This window comes from Rhinatrema bivittatum, chromosome 15, assembly GCF_901001135.1.
Source record: "Rhinatrema bivittatum chromosome 15, aRhiBiv1.1, whole genome shotgun sequence".
NCBI lineage: Eukaryota > Metazoa > Chordata > Amphibia > Gymnophiona > Rhinatrematidae > Rhinatrema > Rhinatrema bivittatum.
Genome location: NC_042629.1, coordinates 59,695,494 through 59,702,453, shown reverse-complemented (window position 1 = coordinate 59,702,453; position 6,960 = coordinate 59,695,494).

The window sequence follows — 6,960 nt, the reverse complement described above, 5'->3', positions numbered from 1 at the left end:
AGTGAACAAAGTTGGCGTTACTTTTTTTTTTTTTTAATTGCACAATATGAAGACAAAAGAGCAACACCCAGCCCACGTTTTGCAAAAGGCACCAGTTAGAAGGAAAATTAAGGACAACCCCCCCCCCCCATGAGGTCTTTTGGGGGTGGGGAATGACTCCTGGAGCTCCACCTTTGTTCCTGGTTCACCCCCTTTTATGGTCAAGGTTTGTGTCTTGGGGTAGCCATGGAAACTGTGGGACTCTGATGGAGCACTGGATGACCAGGAGGAAGGGCACAATGCACACCCCCCCCCCCCCCCCCCGCACTGGAAGCTGAAATCCAGAAAACGGCAGTACCCAATTGACGACAAGGGCAATGCCATGGATTGTGAGGAAGGCAAGAGCACATCTGTTTATTTATTTTCTGCACTTCTTATCCACCACATCCAAAAACATGTTTGATCAGTGCGGAGAACAAATAACACACACATACTCACAAAAGCAAAACAAACAAACAATTAAAACATATACAGCTCATTTCTTATATATTTTCTTTAAAAAGCCTGCTAACAAATTTTGTATTCAGAATTTGTATTGCTTTTCTTTCCCCAACATATTATTTAATGCATTCTGCATAGATGGTCCTGCTATTGAAAGTGCCCTATCCCGCCACTCCTGAAAACTCTTGTAACTTGGAACATCGAATAACCTTTGATTTGCAGATGGGAGCACTCGATGACAAACATAGGGCTACCACAATCTGGCCAATGGATTCCCATTCGCATTAACAGATTTCAATATCAAGGTCAATATTTTAAAACCTTTTTTTTTTTTCAGAAACCGGAAGCCCATGCAATGCTTCCAGTACTGGACTGATATGTTCATGAGACCCGCTCCCAGTTATAACATCTGCACAGGGCCAGTACTTTCATTAGGAAAACTAGGAGGGTTGCCTACAGCACCAGGATTTGGTGTGAGGGGTGGTGACAAAATCCTGCCAGGGTGAGGTCTAGAGGGCAGCCAACACCGTGAAAGAAGGGAGTACTTTGCTGGAGTCACTGCCACCAGGAGATAAGTTGTGGGGATGGGGGAGGGGTGAGGGGGAATGACCAAAGGTTTACCTAGGGCGCCAAATAAGCTTGCACCGGCCGTGCACCTGCAGCTCCATTCTGAACCACTTGCAGCACACTGATCAATATCTTTGGTAGACTCAGATACAACGCATTACAATAATCAATCTTACAGCAAAAGATTGAAGTAATGTCCAGAAATTGATTTGAGACAGCCGTGGTTTTAATTGTCTGACCATTTTTTATTTAAAAAAGGCATCCTTTGCCACTAGTTTAAACTATCCTGCATAGTTAAAATCTTCTGTTCAAATAAATTTGTTAAGGCTTTACAAACTTACTTACAAAAGACTTCACTAAAGAGAACAACTCTCCCAATTGACTTAAAGTATTAATTCTCTAGGAATACAAAACTGCCCTCACCTTCTGTACCTCCTTTTTATTCTCCCTTAAGTGATGACAATACTCATTCTCAAGAGATTCCAACCCACTCTTCTGCCATTTTCTTTCATGCCTGCGCACCACTTTCCTCATAATTCTCATATTCTATTATATTCTATTATTATTATATTCTATTATATTCTTATATTCTATTATTATTATTATTTTATTATTATTATCTTTTATTCTTATTATAATAATAATATTATTCTGTTATTATTATTATCTAATTCTATTATTATAATTATATTCTATTATATTTCCTCATAATTCTCATAATCTATTATATTCTATTAGACGCCATATTTTAATGTAACGCCTTAGCCGCGATTGTTCTGTTGTACTATAAACCGATATGATTTGTAAACTATACAAGAATGTCGGTATTTAAGAATTCAAAATAAATAAATAAATAAAATAAATAAATTCTGGAGTACACCATGGATATATATATTTTTTCCCCTCACTTATTAAAACCATACAACAGGGCTTCCCAGCCTAGTCCTGGAGACCCCACAGCCAGTCAGGTTTTCAGGATATCCACAATAAATATGCAGAAGATAAATTTACATGTACCAAGGTTTTCAACATAGCCGTACAGTTGATCAGCTGAAGTTCTTGGGGTGTAGAATTCCAGAGCTCAGGAGCAGCCACAGAACAGGCACACACCCGCGTATCTGCAAACGAGTCTGACACTACAGCTAATAATCCTCTCTGTGAAGACCTCAAAGCATGAGGTGGGTTATACAGATGGAGCAGGGCATTAGCCCAAGGAAGAGAGTCCAATGCCCATAACCTATGGACTAACATCAAAGCTTCATAAAAAAAACACCTCTCGATATAATCAGTAGCCCTAGTGCAGATCTTTTAGAATGGGAGTAACGTGATCTCTAATAGAGCGACCTGAAATCAGTCTTGCTGCGGCATTTTGTAATATCTGAAGTGCTCTTAGTGCCAGCTTCGGCAAACCAATGTGCAAGCAGTTACAACAGTCCAGTAATGGCAAGATGAAAGCCTGTACTACAGAGCAGAAGTCAGCAGGAGGCAGGAGTGGTTTTAGATTATGCACCAAGCATAATGTGAAAACTTCTGAATTTACAACAGATTTGATTTCAGCATGGAAAGTGATACCGGAATCAATTACTACTCCTAAACTTCTCGCGAATCGTGGCACTTGTACATTAACATTGTCAACAGATATAAACTGAGCGGCATCCACCAAGGGCCCATGATGCAAGACTAACACTCCTGTCTTAGACAGATTTGGGGCAAGTGTGTTATGAGGAAGCCACCAACTAATGGTAGCAACACAACATGACAACCTCCAGGAATCTGCTTGGATAAAACCGTATATAACCAGTATCCCGCAGTGAGCCAAGTCAACATTCTGCAAATAGGCACTAAATAGATGTTGAATATGTTGCACCGGAGGTGGACCCTTGGGCCGAGGTGGGGTTGACACTACCCGTAGGAGGGATCCTATGGGTCCCCACTGTCGGCAGGCACAGAGGGCTGACGGAAGGAGGCCAGCTGGTGCTTCACCAATACCAGCCCTCATTCCCCGCGGGTTGAGCCTTTGGGTGCCGGGGCCAGCTGGACTTAGGTGGCCTCCGTCAGTGGTCGTCGATGGGTAGATCGAGGTCAGCCCAGAGGCAGCAACTGGTGTAGGTATCAGACTGTACTGGACGAGGCAGAGTCCCGGAGACCCAGGCGCCAATAGGAACACAGTCTGACAGAGGGCGCCCGAGCAAGAGCAGGCCAAAGCCTGAATGAAACACGTCCAGGACAAAGGCTGAAGAGGTGTCTTTAAGCAAGCTGGGTTCTGGGCTGGCGGCAGTCTGGAAGCAGAGGCAAGCAAGGCTGAGGTCTAGACGAGGAGAGAGTCAAAGGATGGTCAGACAAACAGAAGTCTAGGGCTGGAGAGAAGCAACGGTGTGGTCAGGCAATGCAGAGGTCCGGGGCTGGAGAGAGGCAACAGGAACACGGAAACAGGAACAAAGGCAATCAAGATCGGGAACCAGGAACTGAGGAAGCAACGAGTACTCGACTAGCGAGGGGACCTGTTGCAAAGGCAATTTGAGTGGAGCCCGGCCTTAAATACCGGGGCTTAGCCGACGTCATCATCCGGGGCTGCAGCCAGGTTTCCGCCGCAGGCCCTAGGGAGGGGCGCGGTGTTGGTCGGGACGGCGTCTCTCCGCGGGCCACGCGGAGAGGCCCGAAGTGGAGCATCAGGAACTGTAACAGAGCCGGAGGCCCCAGGGGCAGCCCAAGGACAGAGCTGGCGGCCCACAGCCGCCAGAGACAAGGGACCAGGTGCCGGATCACTTTGAAAGAGGTGAGGGGGCCGAGCCGCGGGTCTGCTGCGGCCGGCGCTCGTAACAGAATAACAGTGCAGGAAAGGATGAACCCTGTGTGACACTGGTTGTTAGCGGACGCCATGCTGAGCAGTTTGAACCAGGACCTTGCTTATTGTTGAGGGTCATTCAAATATAATTCAAACCATTGTAAAACAGTGCCTGCGATTCTGCGCTCTCTCAATCGATAAATTAAGAAGCGATGGTCAGTGGTATCAAAGACTGATGAGATGTCTAACATAATTAGTACATATTTATTACCTTCATCAAGGCCTCTTCTTACTGAGTCAATAAGAAAGAGTAACAGGACTTCAGTACTTAACGATTTCCTAAAACCAGATTGTAAGTAATCTAAAACTGAATTCTCCTCTGAAATATTGGAGAGTTGTTTTAGTACCAAGGATTCAACTAGTTTGGATACAAATGGAAGAGATGAGATAGGGCTAACATTTTTCAGGTCTGAGAGGACTAGATGGGGTTTCTTTAAAAGAGGTCCAATTGACACTTGCTTTAAAGAATTTGGAACAAAACCTTGCAATGAAAAATTAATGAGTGGTTAGAGCGGACACTATGGTGTCCTTAATGGCCTTTAAACTGGTGACATTACAAAGATTTAATGGACAAAAAGATGGATTTAATTACAACACTGTACTGGAGACTTTGATTTTAGAAATCATCTCAAAAGAGGACCACTTAACTTCACAATGTTCCAGAAGCTCGGAAAACCAACTAAGGACCGACGTAAAATCAGCCAGAATTGTATGCACTGAAAGATAAGCAATCCATAAATTGATCACAATTGATGGAGGTTGTATGACCACTGATCAAATGTCTCATACCTGCTACTGACATAAAATCATTTTAAATTACTGTGCTACTGAGGATTTTAAATTATCAACCTGAAAATTAAAATCCCCAATTAAAATAACACCGAGGTAAGAACATAAGAAATTGCCATGCTGGGTCAGACCAAGGGTCCATCAAGCGCAGCATCCTGTTTCCAACAGAGGCCAAACCAGGCCACAAGAACCTGGCAATTACCCAAACACTAAGAAGATCCCATGCCACTGATGCAATTAATAGCAGTGGCTATTCCCTAAGTACATTTGATTAATAGCCGTTAATGGACTTCTTCTCCAAGAACTTATCCAAACCTTTTTTGAACCCAGCTACACTAACTGCACTAACCACATCCTCTGGCAACAATTCCAGAGCTTTATTGTGCGTTGAGTGAAAAATAATTTTCTCCGATTAGTCTTAAATGTGCTACTTGTAACTTCATGGAATGCCCCCTAGTCCTTCTATTATTCGAAAGTGTAAATAACCGATTCACATCTACTCGTTCAAGACCTCTCATGATATTAAAGACCTCTATCATATCCTCCCTCAGCCATCTCTTCTCCAAGCTGAACAGCCCTAACCTCTTCAGCCTTTCCTCATAGGGGAGCTGTTCCATCCCCTTTATCATTTTGGTTGCCCTTCTCTGTACCTTCTCCATCGCAACTATATCTTTTTTGAGATGCGGCAACAGTATTCCAGGTGCGGTCTCATCATGGAGCGATACAGAGACATTATGACATTTTCCGTTTTATTAACCATTCCCTTCCTAATAATTCCTAACATTCTGTTTGCTTTTTTGACTGCTGCAGCACACTGAGCCCACGATTTCAATGTATTATCCACTATGATGCCTAGATCTTTTTCCTGGGTGGTAGCTCCTAATATGGAACCTAACATCGTGTAACTACAGCAAGGGCTATTTTTCCCTATATACATCACCTTGCACTTGTCCAATGTAGACAACAGATAATTCTAAACAAGAACAGCAGTTCTGTATTGCTCAATATTCAGGATTAGAAAGTTTGCATCTCATAGATTCAGCACCCATGGACAGAGCGTCTTTACTAATGTACCTGTATAACATGTTAAGTATTGATTTTATCCCATTTTGTCTTACCTAAGTTTAACTTATATAGAGCTGAGGACATCATCTCTACTATACAAAATAAAATAATACTTCATGTTGTCTGACCAATTAGGAGCTGCAATGGCTGCATTTTCCATGCTATAATGTTGGCATTATACATGATACTTTGTACAGTGAAAACTGCTCTCAGAGTGGTAGGTGTCCTTATTTTGTAACTGCTGGTTGGAGCCCAAAGCCCTTTTAGGGTCCAGAAATTTCCTACTGCTCATTTGGGTTTCCAACTCAATTGTAACTGGCCTCCACTAGGAATGACAACTTGAACCTTCATTTGAAACTTCCTGGGGTATTCCTTCAGTTTTATAACACTCACTGAGAAGAGTTTGCTGGTGAATCATGAGGGTGGGAGGGCCTGAATGTTGTTTTAAGTATGGGAACTTGTGAGGTCCATATTTAGTCACTATATGTACAGCAAAGTTAGCTGGATAAAGTTATCCGACTAACTTTAATTCAATTGTATATTTAATAGTGCAGTCGCACTATTGAATATAGTTAAAGTTAGTCAGATAACTTTGTCTGGCTAACTTTAGGACAACATTTGGTGTGACCAGACTCTGAATATTGCCGTTAGCCGGATAACTTAACTTTTGGACTTACGCAGACCTTTTGGATTTTCATAGTGTGTGCATAAATTTTTGCCAACATTTCCTGCATACAAATTACCAGATGAAATAATGTGCATTTGAAAGTTGGTGTAACTTATGCATATATTTGCCATCTGATTTAAATGGGCTGTTACAAAATTACCCCTATTTGTATTATGCAAAGAATGTATGTAGGAAAGAATGACATTAAGTGTGAACATGTAAGAGGCCAATATTGAAATACTATTTAACCAGATAAGTCATTTATCCAGCTAAGTAGATACCTGGATAGTCAACTTAACCTGATAAGTACCTATATTCAATTTATCCAGTTAAGTTAATCAGATAAGGTCTAATTTTGCTGGATATAACTTCTACTGCTAAGTAGAAACTTGTATACAAACATCCAGCAATTTAGCAGTGTTGCTGAATATCTCATTTAAGTTAATTGGATAAGTCTCAACCGGTTAACTTAAAGGTTTCATTTTGAATACTGGGCCCACTGTAAGAAACAGGTGGTATGTGGGGTTAGGGGAGCACCTAGGTTTCT